This window comes from Amia ocellicauda, chromosome 16 (genome assembly GCF_036373705.1).
Source record: "Amia ocellicauda isolate fAmiCal2 chromosome 16, fAmiCal2.hap1, whole genome shotgun sequence".
Taxonomy (NCBI): Eukaryota; Metazoa; Chordata; class Actinopteri; order Amiiformes; family Amiidae; genus Amia; species Amia ocellicauda.
In genome coordinates this window covers 30603103-30621663 of record NC_089865.1, presented here as the reverse complement: position 1 = coordinate 30621663, position 18561 = coordinate 30603103, and positions in this window count along the sequence as shown.

The following is an 18561-nucleotide window of genomic DNA, read 5'->3' as shown; positions in this document are numbered from 1 at the left end:
GCAGGCAGGCAGGTACGTACAATCATAGGTATTCATTTCTTGATCGTATCCTTCCCTGGGTCAGAAGCCACACATCAGGTCAAAAACAAGCAGAGTCGTGGCCGGACGTGGTGGCGCGCGCCTGTAATCCAAGCTCCTGGAAGGCTGAGGCTCGAGGACGGCTTGAGCTGAGGAGATCTGTGTGGCGGTGGGCTATGCCGATCGGGGGTCCGTATTAAAATCGGCATCGATATGGTGACCCCGGGGGAGCCTGGGGTCACCATGTCGTCTAAGGAGGGGTGAACCAACCCAGGTCGGAAACGGAGCAGGTGAAAGCCCCCGTGCTCATCGGTTCTGGGACAGCTCCTGTGAGTAACCGCCGCTGTGCAGCCTGATCGACACAGTGGAACTCGATCTCTTGGTCATGAGGACAAAGGCAGGTGAAACTGCTTTCTTTGCGAAAAATCCTGCCCACTACGATGCCGAAGAGCACCGCCCCACGTGGCCAGCTTGATTTGCCAAACCCTACAAAAGGCAAGAGTCCTGCTTGCCCCGTAGCTCTGTTGCCAGCTCGCTCTCTCTCTATCTATCTTTGACTTGCTTTTATATAGATAAATAGATGCTGGCAGGCAGGCAGGTACGTACAATCATAGGTATTCATTTCTTGATCATATCCTTCCCTGGGTCAGAAGCCACACATGAGGTCAAAAACAAGCAGAGTCGTCGCCGGACGTGGTGGCGCGCGCCTGTAATCCAAGCTCCTAGGAGGCTGAGGCTCGAGGACGGCTTGAGCTGAGGAGATCTGTGTGGCGGTGGGCTATGCCGATCGGGGGTCCGTATTAAAATCGGCATCGATATGGTGACCCCGGGGGAGCCTGGGGTCACCAGGTCGTCTAAGGAGGGGTGAACCAACCCAGGTCGGAAACGGAGCAGGTGAAAGCCCCCGTGCCTATCGGTTCTGGGACAGCTCCTGTGAGTAGCCGCCGCCGTGCAGCCTGAGCGACACGGTGGAACTCGATCTTTTGGTCATGAGGACAAAGGCAGGTGAAACTGCTTTCTTTGCGAACAATCCTGCCCACTACGATGCCGAAGAGCACCGCCCCACGTGGCCGGCTTGATTTGCCAAACCCTGCAAAAGGCAAGAGTCCTGCTTGCCCCGTAGCTCTGTTGCCAGCTCTCTCTCTCTCTCTATCTATCTATCTTTGACTTGCTTTTATATAGATAAATAGATGCTGGCAGGCAGGCAGGTACGTACAATCATAGGTATTCATTTCTTGATCGTATCCTTCCCTGGGTCAGAAGCCACACATCAGGTCAAAAACAAGCAGAGTCGTGGCCGGACGTGGTGGCGCGCGCCTGTAATCCAAGCTCCTGGGAGGCTGAGGCTCGAGGACGGCTTGAGCTGAGGAGATCTGTGTGGCGGTGGGCTATGCCGATCGGGGGTCCGTATTAAAATCGGCATCGATATGGTGACCCCGGGGGAGCCTGGGGTCACCAGGTCGTCTAAGGAGGGGTGAATCAACCCAGGTCGGAAACGGAGCAGGTGAAAGCCCCCGTGCCTATCGGTTCTGGGACAGCTCCTGTGAGTAGCCGCCGCCGTGCAGCCTGAGCGACACAGTGGAACTCGATCTTTTGGTCATGAGGACAAAGGCAGGTGAAACTGCTTTCTTTGCGAACAATCCTGCCCACTACGATGCCGAAGAGCACCGCCCCACGTGGCCGGCTTGATTTGCCAAACCCTGCAAAAGGCAAGAGTCCTGCTTGCCCCGTAGCTCTGTTGCCAGCTCTCTCTCTCTCTCTATCTATCTATCTTTGACTTGCTTTTATATAGATAAATAGATGCTGGCAGGCAGGCAGGTACGTACAATCATAGGTATTCATTTCTTGATCGTATCCTTCCCTGGGTCAGAAGCCACACATCAGGTCAAAAACAAGCAGAGTCGTGGCCGGACGTGGTGGCGCGCGCCTGTAATCCAAGCTCCTGGGAGGCTGAGGCTCGAGGACGGCTTGAGCTGAGGAGATCTGTGTGGCGGTGGGCTATGCCGATCGGGGGTCTGTATTAAAATCGGCATCGATATGGTGACCCCGGGGGAGCCTGGGGTCACCAGGTCGTCTAAGGAGGGGTGAACCAACCCAGGTCGGAAACGGAGCAGGTGAAAGCCCCCGTGCCTATCGGTTCTGGGACAGCTCCTGTGAGTAGCCGCCGCCGTGCAGCCTGAGCGACACAGTGGAACTCCATCTTTTGGTCATGAGGACAAAGGCAGGTGAAACTGCTTTCTTTGCGAACAATCCTGCCCACTACGATGCCGAAGGGCACCGCCCCACGTGGCCGGCTTGATTTGCCAAACCCTGCAAAAGGCAAGAGTCCTGCTTGCCCCGTAGCTCTGTTGCAAGCTCTCTCTCTCTCTCTATCTATCTATCTTTGACTTGCTTTTATATAGATAAATAGATGCTGGCAGGCAGGCAGGTACGTACAATCATAGGTATTCATTTCTTGATCGTATCCTTCCCTGGGTCAGAAGCCACACATCAGGTCAAAAACAAGCAGAGTCGTGGCCGGACGTGGTGGCGCGCGCCTGTAATCCAAGCTCCTGGGAGGCTGAGGCTCGAGGACGGCTTGAGCTGAGGAGATCTGTGTGGCGGTGGGCTATGCCGATCGGGGGTCTGTATTAAAATCGGCATCGATATGGTGACCCCGGGGGAGCCTGGGGTCACCAGGTCGTCTAAGGAGGGGTGAACCAACCCAGGTCGGAAACGGAGCAGGTGAAAGCCCCCGTGCCTATCGGTTCTGGGACAGCTCCTGTGAGTAGCCGCCGCCGTGCAGCCTGAGCGACACAGTGGAACTCCATCTTTTGGTCATGAGGACAAAGGCAGGTGAAACTGCTTTCTTTGCGAACAATCCTGCCCACTACGATGCCGAAGAGCACCGCCCCACGTGGCCGGCTTGATTTGCCAAACCCTGCAAAAGGCAAGAGTCCTGCTTGCCCCGTAGCTCTGTTGCAAGCTCTCTCTCTCTCTCTATCTATCTATCTTTGACTTGCTTTTATATAGATAAATAGATGCTGGCAGGCAGGCAGGTACGTACAATCATAGGTATTCATTTCTTGATCGTATCCTTCCCTGGGTCAGAAGCCACACATCAGGTCAAAAACAAGCAGAGTCGTGGCCGGACGTGGTGGCGCGCGCCTGTAATCCAAGCTCCTGGGAGGCTGAGGCTCGAGGACGGCTTGAGCTGAGGAGATCTGTGTGGCGGTGGGCTATGCCAATCGGGGGTCCGTATTAAAATCGACATCGATATGGTGACCCCGGGGGAGCCTTGGGTCACCAGGTCATCTAAGGAGGGGTGAACCAACCCAGGTCGGAAACGGAGCAGCTGAAAGCCCCCGTGCCTATCGGTTCTGGGACAGCTCCTGTGAGTAGCCGCCGCCGTGCGGCCTGATCGACACATTGGAACTCGATCTTTTGGTCCTGAGGACAAAGGCAAGTGAAACTGCTTTCTTTGCGAACAATCCTGCCCACTACGATGCCGAAGAGCACCGCCCCACGTGGCCGGCTTGATTTGCCAAACCCTACAAAAGGCAAGAGTCCTGCTTGCCCCGTAGCTCTGTTGCCAGCTCTCTCTATCTATCTTTGACTTGCTTTTATATAGATAAATAGATGCTGGCAGGCAGGCAGGTACGTACAATCATAGGTATTCATTTCTTGATCGTATCCTTCCCTGGGTCAGAAGCCACACATCAGGTCAAAAACAAGCACAGTCGTGGCCGGACGTGGTGGCGCGCGCCTGTAATCCAAACTCCTGGGAGGCTGAGGCTCGAGGACGGCTTGAGCTGAGGAGATCTGTGTGGCGGTGGGCTATGCCGATCGGGGGTCTGTATTAAAATCGGCATCGATATGGTGACCCCGGGAGAGCCTGGGGTCACCAGGTTGTCTAAGGAGGGGTGAACCAACCCAGGTCGGAAACGGAGCAGGTGAAAGCCCCCGTGCCTATCGGTTCTGGGACAGCTCCTGTGAGTAGCCGCCGCCGTGCAGCCTGATCGACACAGTGGAACTCGATCTCTTGGTCATGAGGACAAAGGCAGGTGAAACTGCTTTCTTTGCGAACAATCCTGCCCACTACGATGCCGAAGAGCACCGCCCCACGTGGCCGGCTTGATTTGCCAAACCCTACAAAAGGCAAGAGTCCTGCTTGCCCCGTAGCTCTGTTGCCAGCTCGCTCTCTCTCTCTATCTATCTTTGACTTGCTTTTATATAGATAAATAGATGCTGGCAGGCAGGCAGGTACGTACAATCTTAGGTATTCATTTCTTGATCATATCCTTCCCTGGGTCAGAAGCCACACATGAGGTCAAAAACAAGCAGAGTCGTGGCCGGACGTGGTGGCGCGCGCCTGTAATCCAAGCTCCTGGGAGGCTGAGGCTCGAGGACGGCTTGAGCTGAGGAGATCTGTGTGGCGGTGGGCTATGCCGATCGGGGGTCCGTATTAAAATCGGCATCGATATGGTGACCCCGGGGGAGCCTGGGGTCACCAGGTCGTCTAAGGAGAGGTGAACCAACCCAGGTCGGAAACGGAGCAGGTGAAAGCCCCCGTGCCTATCGGTTCTGGGACAGCTCCTGTGAGTAGCCGCCGCCGTGCAGCCTGAGCGACACAGTGGAACTCGATCTTTTGGTCATGAGGACAAAGGCAGGTGAAACTGCTTTCCTTGCGAACAATCCTGCCCACTACGATGCCGAAGAGCACCGCCCCACGTGGCCGGCTTGATTTGCCAAACCCTGCAAAAGGCAAGAGTCCTGCTTGCCCCATAGCTCTGTTGCCAGCTCTCTCTCTCTCTCTATCTATCTATCTTTGACTTGCTATTATATAGATAAATAGATGCTGGCAGGCAGGCAGGTACGTACAATCATAGGTATTCATTTCTTGATCGTATCCTTCCCTGGGTCAGAAGCCACACATGAGGTCAAAAACAAGCAGAGTCGTCGCCGGACGTGGTGGCGCGCGCCTGTAATCCAAGCTCCTGGGAGGCTGAGGCTTGAGGACGGCTTGAGCTGAGGAGATCTGTGTGGCGGTGGGCTATGCCGATCGGGGGTCTGTATTAAAATCGGCATCGATATGGTGACCCCGGGGGAGCCTGGGGTCACCAGGTCTTCTAAGGAGGGGTGAACCAACCCAGGTCGGAAACGGAGCAGGTGAAAGCCCCCGTGCCTATCGGTTCTGGGACAGCTCCTGTGAGTAGCCGCTGCCGTGCAGCCTGAGCGACACAGTGGAACTCGATCTTTTGGTCATGAGGACAAAGGCAGGTGAAACTGCTTTCCTTGCGAACAATCCTGCCCACTACGATGCCGAAGAGCACCGCCCCACGTGGCCGGCTTGATTTGCCAAACCCTGCAAAAGGCAAGAGTCCTGCTTGCCCCGTAGCTCTGTTGCCAGCTCTCTCTCTCTCTCTCTCTCTCTCTCTCCCTCTCTCTCTCTCTTTCTATCTTTGACTTGCTATTATATAGATAAATAGATGCTGGCAGGCAGGCAGGTACGTAAAATCATAGGTATTCATTTCTTGATCGTATCCTTCCCTGGGTCAGAAGCCACACATCAGGTCAAAAATAAGCAGAGTCGTTGCCGGACGTGGTGGCGCGCGCCTGTAATCCAAGCTCCTGGGAGGCTGAGGCTCGAGGACGGCTTGAGCTGAGGAGATCTGTGTGGCGGTGGGCTATGCCGATCGGGGGTCCGTATTAAAATCGGCATCGATATGGTGACCCTTGGGGTCACCAGGTCCTCTAAGGAGGGGTGAACCAACCCAGGTCGGAAACGGAGCAGGTGAAAGCCCCCGTGCCTATCGGTTCTGGGACAGCTCCTGTGAGTAGCCGCTGCCGTGCAGCCTGAGCGACACAGTGGAACTCGATCTTTTGGTCATGAGGACAAAGGCAGGTGAAACTGCTTTCCTTGCGAACAATCCTGCCCACTACGATGCCGAAGAGCACCGCCCCACGTGGCCGGCTTGATTTGCCAAACCCTGCAAAAGGCAAGAGTCCTGCTTGCCCCGTAGCTCTGTTGCCAGCTCTCTCTCTCTCTCTATCTATCTATCTTTGACTTGCTTTTATATAGATAAATAGATGCTGGCAGGCAGGCAGGTACGTACAATCATAGGTATTCATTTCTTGATCGTATCCTTCCCTGGGTCAGAAGCCACACATGAGGTCAAAAACAAGCAGAGTCGTCGCCGGACGTGGTGGCGCGCGCCTGTAATCCAAGCTCCTGGGAGGCTGAGGCTCGAGGACGGCTTGAGCTGAGGAGATCTGTGTGGCGGTGGGCTATGCCGATCGGGGGTCCGTATTAAAATCGGCATCGATATGGTGACCCTGGGGGAGCCTGGGGTCACCAGGTCGTCTAAGGAGGGGTGAACCAACCCAGGTCAGAAACGGAGCAGGTGAAAGCCCCCGTGCCTATCGGTTCTGGGACAGCTCCTGTGAGTAGCCGCCGCCGTGCAGCCTGAGCGACACAGTAGAACTCGATCTTTTGGTCATGAGGACAAAGGCAGGTGAAACTGCTTTCTTTGCGAACAATCCTGCCCACTACGATGCCGAAGAGCACCGCCCCACGTGGCCGGCTTGATTTGCCAAACCCTACAAAAGGCAAGAGTCCTGCTTGCCCCGTAGCTCTGTTGCCAGCTCGCTCTCTCTCTCTATCTATCTTTGACTTGCTTTTATATAGATAAATAGATGCTGGCAGGCAGGCAGGTACGTACAATCTTAGGTATTCATTTCTTGATCATATCCTTCCCTGGGTCAGAAGCCACACATGAGGTCAAAAACAAGCAGAGTCGTCGCCGGACGTGGTGGCGCGCGCCTGTAATCCAAGCTCCTGGGAGGCTGAGGCTCGAGGACGGCTTGAGCTGAGGAGATCTGTGTGGCGGTGGGCTATGCCGATCGGGGGTCCGTATTAAAATCGGCATCGATATGGTGACCCCGGGGGAGCCTGGGGTCACCAGGTCGTCTAAGGAGGGGTGAACCAACCCAGGTCGGAAACGGAGCAGGTGAAAGCCCCCGTGCCTATCGGTTCTGGGACAGCTCCTGTGAGTAGCCGCCGCCGTGCAGCCTGAGCGACACAGTGGAACTCGATCTTTTGGTCATGAGGACAAAGGCAGGTGAAACTGCTTTCCTTGCGAACAATCCTGCCCACTACGATGCCGAAGAGCACCGCCCCACGTGGCCGGCTTGATTTGCCAAACCCTGCAAAAGGCAAGAGTCCTGCTTGCCCCATAGCTCTGTTGCCAGCTCTCTCTCTCTCCCTCTCTCTCTCTCTCTCTATCTTTGACTTGCTATTATATAGATAAATAGATGCTGGCAGGCAGGCAGGTACGTAAAATCATAGGTATTCATTTCTTGATCGTATCCTTCCCTGGGTCAGAAGCCACACATGAGGTCAAAAACAAGCAGAGTCGTCGCCGGACGTGGTGGCGCGCGCCTGTAATCCAAGCTCCTGGGAGGCTGAGGCTCGAGGACGGCTTGAGCTGAGGAGATCTGTGTGGCGGTGGGCTATGCCGATCGGGGGTCCGTATTAAAATCGGCATCGATATGGTGACCCCGGGGGAGCCTGGGGTCACCAGGTCGTCTAAGGAGGGGTGAACCAACCCAGGTCAGAAACGGAGCAGGTGAAAGCCCCCGTGCCTATCGGTTCTGGGACAGCTCCTGTGAGTAGCCGCCGCCGTGCAGCCTGAGCGACACAGTAGAACTCGATCTTTTGGTCATGAGGACAAAGGCAGGTGAAACTGCTTTCTTTGCGAACAATCCTGCCCACTACGATGCCGAAGAGCACCGCCCCACGTGGCCGGCTTGATTTGCCAAACCCTACAAAAGGCAAGAGTCCTGCTTGCCCCGTAGCTCTGTTGCCAGCTCGCTCTCTCTCTCTATCTATCTTTGACTTGCTTTTATATAGATAAATAGATGCTGGCAGGCAGGCAGGTACGTACAATCTTAGGTATTCATTTCTTGATCATATCCCTCCCTGGGTCAGAAGCCACACATGAGGTCAAAAACAAGCAGAGTCGTCGCCGGACGTGGTGGCGCGCGCCTGTAATCCAAGCTCCTGGGAGGCTGAGGCTCGAGGACGGCTTGAGCTGAGGAGATCTGTGTGGCGGTGGGCTATGCCGATCGGGGGTCCGTATTAAAATCGGCATCGATATGGTGACCCCGGGGGAGCCTGGGGTCACCAGGTCGTCTAAGGAGGGGTGAACCAACCCAGGTCGGAAACGGAGCAGGTGAAAGCCCCCGTGCCTATCGGTTCTGGGACAGCTCCTGTGAGTAGCCGCCGCCGTGCAGCCTGAGCGACACAGTGGAACTCGATCTTTTGGTCGTGAGGACAAAGGCAGGTGAAACTGCTTTCTTTGCGATCAATCCTGCCCACTACGATGCCGAAGAGCACCGCCCCACGTGGCCGGCTTGATTTGCCAAACCCTGCAAAAGGCAAGAGTCCTGCTTGCCCCATAGCTCTGTTGCCAGATCGCTCTCTCTCTCTATCTATCTTTGACTTGCTATTATATAGATAAATAGATGCTGGCAGGCAGGCAGGTACGTACAATCATAGGTATTCATTTCTTGATCGTATCCTTCCCTGGGTCAGAAGCCACACATGAGGTCAAAAACAAGTAGAGTCGTCGCCGGATTTCGTGGCGCGCGCCTGTAATCCAAGCTCCTAGGAGGCTGAGGCTTGAGGACGGCTTGAGCTGAGGAGATCTGTGTGGCGGTGGGCTATGCCGATCGGGGGTCCGTATTAAAATCGGCATCGATATGGTGACCCCGGGGGAGCCTGGGGTCACCAGGTCGTCTAAGGAGGGGTGAACCAACCCAGGTCGGAAACGGAGCAGGTGAAAGCCCCCGTGCCTATCGGTTCTGGGACAGCTCCTGTGAGTAGCCGCCGCCGTGCAGCCTGAGCGACACAGTGGAACTCGATCTTTTGGTCATGAGGACAAAGGCCGGTGAAACTGCTTTCCTTGCGAACAATCCTGCCCACTACGATGCCGAAGAGCACCGCCCCACGTGGCCGGCTTGATTTGCCAAACCCTGCAAAAGGCAAGAGTCCTGCTTGCCCCGTAGCTCTGTTGCCAGCTCTCTCTCTCTCTATCTATCTATCTTTGACTTGCTTTTATATAGATAAATAGATGCTGGCAGGCAGGCAGGTACGTACAATCATAGGTATTCATTTCTTGATCGTATCCTTCCCTGGGTCAGAAGCCACACATCAGGTCAAAAACAAGCAGAGTCGTGGCCGGACGTGGTGGTGCGCGCCTGTAATCCAAGCTCCTGGGAGGCTGAGGCTCGAGGACGGCTTGAGCTGAGGAGATCTGTGTGGCGGTGGGCTATGCCGATCGGGGGTCCCTATTAAAATCGGCATCGATATGGTGACCCCGGGGGAGCCTGGGGTCACCAGGTCGTCTAAGGAGGGGTGAACCAACCCAGGTCGGAAACGGAGCAGGTGAAAGCCCCCGTGCCTATCGGTTCTGGGACAGCTCCTGTGAGTAGCCGCCGCCGTGCAGCCTGATCGACACATTGGAACTCGATCTTTTGGTCATGAGGACAAAGGCAGGTGAAACTGCTTTCTTTGCGAAAAATCCTGCCCACTACGATGCCGAAGAGCACCGCCCCACGTGGCCGGCTTGATTTGCCAAACCCTACAAAAGGCAAGAGTCCTGCTTGCCCCGTAGCTCTGTTGCCAGCTCTCTCTCTCTCTCTATCTATCTATCTTTGACTTGCTTTTATATAGATAAATAGATGCTGGCAGGCAGGCAGGTACGTACAATCATAGGTATTCATTTCTTGATCATATCCTTCCCTGGGTCAGAAGCCACACATCAGGTCAAAAACAAGCAGAGTCGTCACCGGACGTGGTGGCGCGCGCCTGTAATCCAAGCTCCTGGGAGGCTGAGGCTCGAGGACGGCTTGAGCTGAGGAGATCTGTGTGGCGGTGGGCTATGCCTATCGGGGGTCCGTATTAAAATCGGCATCGATATGGTGACCCCGGGGGAGCCTGGGGTCACCAGGTCGTGTAAGGAGGGGTGAACCAACCCAGGTCGGAAATGGAGCAGGTGAAAGCCCCCCTGCCTATCGGTTCTGGGACAGCTCCTGTGAGTAGCCGCCGCCGTGCAGCCTGAGCGACACAGTGGAACTCGATCTTTTGGTCATGAGGACAAAGGCAGGTGAAACTGCTTTCTTTGCGAACAATCCTGCCCACTACGATGCCGAAGAGCACCGCCCCACGTGGCCGGCTTGATTTGCCAAACCCTGCAAAAGGCAAGAGTCCTGCTTGCCCCGTAGCTCTGTTGCCAGCTCTCTCTCTCTCTCTATCTATCTATCTTTGACTTGCTTTTATATAGATAAATAGATGCTGGCAGGCAGGCAGGTACGTACAATCATAGGTATTCATTTCTTGATCGTATCCTTCCCTGGGTCAGAAGCCACACATCAGGTCAAAAACAAGCAGAGTCGTGGCCGGACGTGGTGGCGCGCGCCTGTAATCCAAGCTCCTGGAAGGCTGAGGCTCGAGGACGGCTTGAGCTGAGGAGATCTGTGTGGCGGTGGGCTATGCCGATCGGGGGTCCGTATAAAAATCGGCATCGATATGGTGACCCCGGGGGAGCCTGGGGTCACCATGTCGTCTAAGGAGGGGTGAACCAACCCAGGTCGGAAACGGAGCAGGTGAAAGCCCCCGTGCTCATCGGTTCTGGGACAGCTCCTGTGAGTAACCGCCGCTGTGCAGCCTGATCGACACAGTGGAACTCGATCTCTTGGTCATGAGGACAAAGGCAGGTGAAACTGCTTTCTTTGCGAAAAATCCTGCCCACTACGATGCCGAAGAGCACCGCCCCACGTGGCCAGCTTGATTTGCCAAACCCTACAAAAGGCAAGAGTCCTGCTTGCCCCGTAGCTCTGTTGCCAGCTCGCTCTCTCTCTATCTATCTTTGACTTGCTTTTATATAGATAAATAGATGCTGGCAGGCAGGCAGGTACGTACAATCATAGGTATTCATTTCTTGATCATATCCTTCCCTGGGTCAGAAGCCACACATGAGGTCAAAAACAAGCAGAGTCGTCGCCGGACGTGGTGGCGCGCGCCTGTAATCCAAGCTCCTAGGAGGCTGAGGCTCGAGGACGGCTTGAGCTGAGGAGATCTGTGTGGCGGTGGGCTATGCCGATCGGGGGTCCGTATTAAAATCGGCATCGATATGGTGACCCCGGGGGAGCCTGGGGTCACCAGGTCGTCTAAGGAGGGGTGAACCAACCCAGGTCGGAAACGGAGCAGGTGAAAGCCCCCGTGCCTATCGGTTCTGGGACAGCTCCTGTGAGTAGCCGCCGCCGTGCAGCCTGAGCGACACGGTGGAACTCGATCTTTTGGTCATGAGGACAAAGGCAGGTGAAACTGCTTTCTTTGCGAACAATCCTGCCCACTACGATGCCGAAGAGCACCGCCCCACGTGGCCGGCTTGATTTGCCAAACCCTGCAAAAGGCAAGAGTCCTGCTTGCCCCGTAGCTCTGTTGCCAGCTCTCTCTCTCTCTCTATCTATCTATCTTTGACTTGCTTTTATATAGATAAATAGATGCTGGCAGGCAGGCAGTTACGTACAATCATAGGTATTCATTTCTTGATCGTATCCTTCCCTGGGTCAGAAGCCACACATCAGGTCAAAAACAAGCAGAGTCGTGGCCGGACGTGGTGGCGCGCGCCTGTAATCCAAGCTCCTGGGAGGCTGAGGCTCGAGGACGGCTTGAGCTGAGGAGATCTGTGTGGCGGTGGGCTATGCCGATCGGGGGTCCGTATTAAAATCGGCATCGATATGGTGACCCCGGGGGAGCCTGGGGTCACCAGGTCGTCTAAGGAGGGGTGAATCAACCCAGGTCGGAAACGGAGCAGGTGAAAGCCCCCGTGCCTATCGGTTCTGGGACAGCTCCTGTGAGTAGCCGCCGCCGTGCAGCCTGAGCGACACAGTGGAACTCGATCTTTTGGTCATGAGGACAAAGGCAGGTGAAACTGCTTTCTTTGCGAACAATCCTGCCCACTACGATGCCGAAGAGCACCGCCCCACGTGGCCGGCTTGATTTGCCAAACCCTGCAAAAGGCAAGAGTCCTGCTTGCCCCGTAGCTCTGTTGCCAGCTCTCTCTCTCTCTCTATCTATCTATCTTTGACTTGCTTTTATATAGATAAATAGATGCTGGCAGGCAGGCAGGTACGTACAATCATAGGTATTCATTTCTTGATCGTATCCTTCCCTGGGTCAGAAGCCACACATCAGGTCAAAAACAAGCAGAGTCGTGGCCGGACGTGGTGGCGCACGCCTGTAATCCAAGCTCCTGGGAGGCTGAGGCTCGAGGACGGCTTGAGCTGAGGAGATCTGTGTGGCGGTGGGCTATGCCGATCGGGGGTCCGTATTAAAATCGGCATCGATATGGTGACCCCGGGGGAGCCTGGGGTCACCAGGTCGTCTAAGGAGGGGTGAACCAACCCAGGTCGGAAACGGAGCAGGTGAAAGCCCCCGTGCCTATCGGTTCTGGGACAGCTCCTGTGAGTAGCCGCCGCCGTGCAGCCTGAGCGACACAGTGGAACTCGATCTTTTGGTCATGAGGACAAAGGCAGGTGAAACTGCTTTCTTTGCGAACAATCCTGCCCACTACGATGCCGAAGAGCACCGCCCCACGTGGCCGGCTTGATTTGCCAAACCCTGCAAAAGGCAAGAGTCCTGCTTGCCCCGTAGCTCTGTTGCCAGCTCTCTCTCTCTCTCTATCTATCTATCTTTGACTTGCTTTTATATAGATAAATAGATGCTGGCAGGCAGGCAGGTACGTACAATCATAGGTATTCATTTCTTGATCGTATCCTTCCCTGGGTCAGAAGCCACACATCAGGTCAAAAACAAGCAGAGTCGTGGCCGGACGTGGTGGCGCGCGCCTGTAATCCAAGCTCCTGGGAGGCTGAGGCTCGAGGACGGCTTGAGCTGAGGAGATCTGTGTGGCGGTGGGCTATGCCGATCGGGGGTCCGTATTAAAATCGGCATCGATATGGTGACCCCGGGGGAGCCTGGGGTCACCAGGTCGTCTAAGGAGGGGTGAACCAACCCAGGTCGGAAACGGAGCAGGTGAAAGCCCCCGTGCCTATCGGTTCTGGGACAGCTCCTGTGAGTAGCCGCCGCCGTGCAGCCTGAGCGACACAGTGGAACTCGATCTTTTGGTCATGAGGACAAAGGCAGGTGAAACTGCTTTCTTTGCGAACAATCCTGCCCACTACGATGCCGAAGAGCACCGCCCCACGTGGCCGGCTTGATTTGCCAAACCCTGCAAAAGGCAAGAGTCCTGCTTGCCCCGTAGCTCTGTTGCCAGCTCTCTCTCTCTCTCTATCTATCTATCTTTGACTTGCTTTTATATAGATAAATAGATGCTGGCAGGCAGGCAGGTACGTACAATCATAGGTATTCATTTCTTGATCGTATCCTTCCCTGGGTCAGAAGCCACACATCAGGTCAAAAACAAGCAGAGTCGTGGCCGGACGTGGTGGCGCGCGCCTGTAATCCAAGCTCCTGGGAGGCTGAGGCTCGAGGACGGCTTGAGCTGAGGAGATCTGTGTGGCGGTGGGCTATGCCGATCGGGGGTCCGTATTAAAATCGGCATCGATATGGTGACCCCGGGGGAGCCTGGGGTCACCAGGTCGTCTAAGGAGGGGTGAACCAACCCAGGTCGGAAACGGAGCAGGTGAAAGCCCCCGTGCCTATCGGTTCTGGGACAGCTCCTGTGAGTAGCCGCCGCCGTGCAGCCTGAGCGACACAGTGGAACTCGATCTTTTGGTCATGAGGACAAAGGCAGGTGAAACTGCTTTCTTTGCGAACAATCCTGCCCACTACGATGCCGAAGAGCACCGCCCCACGTGGCCGGCTTGATTTGCCAAACCCTGCAAAAGGCAAGAGTCCTGCTTGCCCCGTAGCTCTGTTGCCAGCTCTCTCTCTCTCTCTATCTATCTATCTTTGACTTGCTTTTATATAGATAAATAGATGCTGGCAGGCAGGCAGGTACGTACAATCATAGGTATTCATTTCTTGATCGTATCCTTCCCTGGGTCAGAAGCCACACATCAGGTCAAAAACAAGCAGAGTCGTGGCCGGACGTGGTGGCGCGCGCCTGTAATCCAAGCTCCTGGGAGGCTGAGGCTCGAGGACGGCTTGAGCTGAGGAGATCTGTGTGGCGGTGGGCTATGCCGATCGGGGGTCCGTATTAAAATCGGCATCGATATGGTGACCCCGGGGGAGCCTGGGGTCACCAGGTCGTCTAAGGAGGGGTGAACCAACCCAGGTCGGAAACGGAGCAGGTGAAAGCCCCCGTGCCTATCGGTTCTGGGACAGCTCCTGTGAGTAGCCGCCGCCGTGCAGCCTGAGCGACACAGTGGAACTCGATCTTTTGGTCATGAGGACAAAGGCAGGTGAAACTGCTTTCTTTGCGAACAATCCTGCCCACTACGATGCCGAAGAGCACCGCCCCACGTGGCCGGCTTGATTTGCCAAACCCTGCAAAAGGCAAGAGTCCTGCTTGCCCCGTAGCTCTGTTGCCAGCTCTCTCTCTCTCTCTATCTATCTATCTTTGACTTGCTTTTATATAGATAAATAGATGCTGGCAGGCAGGCAGGTACGTACAATCATAGGTATTCATTTCTTGATCGTATCCTTCCCTGGGTCAGAAGCCACACATCAGGTCAAAAACAAGCAGAGTCGTGGCCGGACGTGGTGGCGCGCGCCTGTAATCCAAGCTCCTGGGAGGCTGAGGCTCGAGGACGGCTTGAGCTGAGGAGATCTGTGTGGCGGTGGGCTATGCCGATCGGGGGTCCGTATTAAAATCGGCATCGATATGGTGACCCCGGGGGAGCCTGGGGTCACCAGGTCGTCTAAGGAGGGGTGAACCAACCCAGGTCGGAAACGGAGCAGGTGAAAGCCCCCGTGCCTATCGGTTCTGGGACAGCTCCTGTGAGTAGCCGCTGCCGTGCAGCCTGAGCGACACAGTGGAACTCGATCTTTTGGTCATGAGGACAAAGGCAGGTGAAACTGCTTTCTTTGCGAACAATCCTGCCCACTACGTTGCCGAAGAGCACCGCCCCACGTGGCCGGCTTGATTTGCCAAACCCTGCAAAAGGCAAGAGTCCTGCTTGCCCCGTAGCTCTGTTGCCAGCTCTCTCTCTCTCTCTATCTATCTATCTTTGACTTGCTTTTATATAGATAAATAGATGCTGGCAGGCAGGCAGGTACGTACAATCATAGGTATTCATTTCTTGATCGTATCCTTCCCTGGGTCAGAAGCCACACATCAGGTCAAAAACAAGCAGAGTCGTGGCCGGACGTGGTGGCGCACGCCTGTAATCCAAGCTCCTGGGAGGCTGAGGCTCGAGGACGGCTTGAGCTGAGGAGATCTGTGTGGCGGTGGGCTATGCCGATCGGGGGTCCGTATTAAAATCGGCATCGATATGGTGACCCCGGGGGAGCCTGGGGTCACCAGGTCGTCTAAGGAGGGGTGAACCAACCCAGGTCGGAAACGGAGCAGGTGAAAGCCCCCGTGCCTATCGGTTCTGGGACAGCTCCTGTGAGTAGCCGCCGCCGTGCAGCCTGAGCGACACAGTGGAACTCGATCTTTTGGTCATGAGGACAAAGGCAGGTGAAACTGCTTTCTTTGCGAACAATCCTGCCCACTACGATGCCGAAGAGCACCGCCCCACGTGGCCGGCTTGATTTGCCAAACCCTGCAAAAGGCAAGAGTCCTGCTTGCCCCGTAGCTCTGTTGCCAGCTCTCTCTCTCTCTCTATCTATCTATCTTTGACTTGCTTTTATATAGATAAATAGATGCTGGCAGGCAGGCAGGTACGTACAATCATAGGTATTCATTTCTTGATCGTATCCTTCCCTGGGTCAGAAGCCACACATCAGGTCAAAAACAAGCAGAGTCGTGGCCGGACGTGGTGGCGCGCGCCTGTAATCCAAGCTCCTGGGAGGCTGAGGCTCGAGGACGGCTTGAGCTGAGGAGATCTGTGTGGCGGTGGGCTATGCCGATCGGGGGTCCGTATTAAAATCGGCATCGATATGGTGACCCCGGGGGAGCCTGGGGTCACCAGGTCGTCTAAGGAGGGGTGAACCAACCCAGGTCGGAAACGGAGCAGGTGAAAGCCCCCGTGCCTATCGGTTCTGGGACAGCTCCTGTGAGTAGCCGCCGCCGTGCAGCCTGAGCGACACAGTGGAACTCGATCTTTTGGTCATGAGGACAAAGGCAGGTGAAACTGCTTTCTTTGCGAACAATCCTGCCCACTACGATGCCGAAGAGCACCGCCCCACGTGGCCGGCTTGATTTGCCAAACCCTGCAAAAGGCAAGAGTCCTGCTTGCCCCGTAGCTCTGTTGCCAGCTCTCTCTCTCTCTCTATCTATCTATCTTTGACTTGCTTTTATATAGATAAATAGATGCTGGCAGGCAGGCAGGTACGTACAATCATAGGTATTCATTTCTTGATCGTATCCTTCCCTGGGTCAGAAGCCACACATCAGGTCAAAAACAAGCAGAGTCGTGGCCGGACGTGGTGGCGCGCGCCTGTAATCCAAGCTCCTGGGAGGCTGAGGCTCGAGGACGGCTTGAGCTGAGGAGATCTGTGTGGCGGTGGGCTATGCCGATCGGGGGTCCGTATTAAAATCGGCATCGATATGGTGACCCCGGGGGAGCCTGGGGTCACCAGGTCGTCTAAGGAGGGGTGAACCAACCCAGGTCGGAAACGGAGCAGGTGAAAGCCCCCGTGCCTATCGGTTCTGGGACAGCTCCTGTGAGTAGCCGCCGCCGTGCAGCCTGAGCGACACAGTGGAACTCGATCTTTTGGTCATGAGGACAAAGGCAGGTGAAACTGCTTTCTTTGCGAACAATCCTGCCCACTACGATGCCGAAGAGCACCGCCCCACGTGGCCGGCTTGATTTGCCAAACCCTGCAAAAGGCAAGAGTCCTGCTTGCCCCGTAGCTCTGTTGCCAGCTCTCTCTCTCTCTCTATCTATCTATCTTTGACTTGCTTTTATATAGATAAATAGATGCTGGCAGGCAGGCAGGTACGTACAATCATAGGTATTCATTTCTTGATCGTATCCTTCCCTGGGTCAGAAGCCACACATCAGGTCAAAAACAAGCAGAGTCGTGGCCGGACGTGGTGGCGCGCGCCTGTAATCCAAGCTCCTGGGAGGCTGAGGCTCGAGGACGGCTTGAGCTGAGGAGATCTGTGTGGCGGTGGGCTATGCCGATCGGGGGTCCGTATTAAAATCGGCATCGATATGGTGACCCCGGGGGAGCCTGGGGTCACCAGGTCGTCTAAGGAGGGGTGAACCAACCCAGGTCGGAAACGGAGCAGGTGAAAGCCCCCGTGCCTATCGGTTCTGGGACAGCTCCTGTGAGTAGCCGCCGCCGTGCAGCCTGAGCGACACAGTGGAACTCGATCTTTTGGTCATGAGGACAAAGGCAGGTGAAACTGCTTTCTTTGCGAACAATCCTGCCCACTACGATGCCGAAGAGCACCGCCCCACGTGGCCGGCTTGATTTGCCAAACCCTGCAAAAGGCAAGAGTCCTGCTTGCCCCGTAGCTCTGTTGCCAGCTCTCTCTCTCTCTCTATCTATCTATCTTTGACTTGCTTTTATATAGATAAATAGATGCTGGCAGGCAGGCAGGTACGTACAATCATAGGTATTCATTTCTTGATCGTATCCTTCCCTGGGTCAGAAGCCACACATCAGGTCAAAAACAAGCAGAGTCGTGGCCGGACGTGGTGGCGCGCGCCTGTAATCCAAGCTCCTGGGAGGCTGAGGCTCGAGGACGGCTTGAGCTGAGGAGATCTGTGTGGCGGTGGGCTATGCCGATCGGGGGTCCGTATTAAAATCGGCATCGATATGGTGACCCCGGGGGAGCCTGGGGTCACCAGGTCGTCTAAGGAGGGGTGAACCAACCCAGGTCGGAAACGGAGCAGGTGAAAGCCCCCGTGCCTATCGGTTCTGGGACAGCTCCTGTGAGTAGCCGCCGCCGTGCAGCCTGAGCGACACAGTGGAACTCGATCTTTTGGTCATGAGGACAAAGGCAGGTGAAACTGCTTTCTTTGCGAACAATCCTGCCCACTACGTTGCCGAAGAGCACCGCCCCACGTGGCCGGCTTGATTTGCCAAACCCTGCAAAAGGCAAGAGTCCTGCTTGCCCCGTAGCTCTGTTGCCAGCTCTCTCTCTCTCTCTATCTATCTATCTTTGACTTGCTTTTATATAGATAAATAGATGCTGGCAGGCAGGCAGGTACGTACAATCAAAGGTATTCATTTCTTGATCGTATCCTTCCCTGGGTCAGAAGCCACACATCAGGTCAAAAACAAGCAGAGTCGTGGCCGGACGTGGTGGCGCGCGCCTGTAATCCAAGCTCCTGGGAGGCTGAGGCTCGAGGACGGCTTGAGCTGAGGAGATCTGTGTGGCGGTGGGCTATGCCGATCGGGGGTCCGTATTAAAATCGGCATCGATATGGTGACCCCGGGGGAGCCTGGGGTCACCAGGTCGTCTAAGGAGGGGT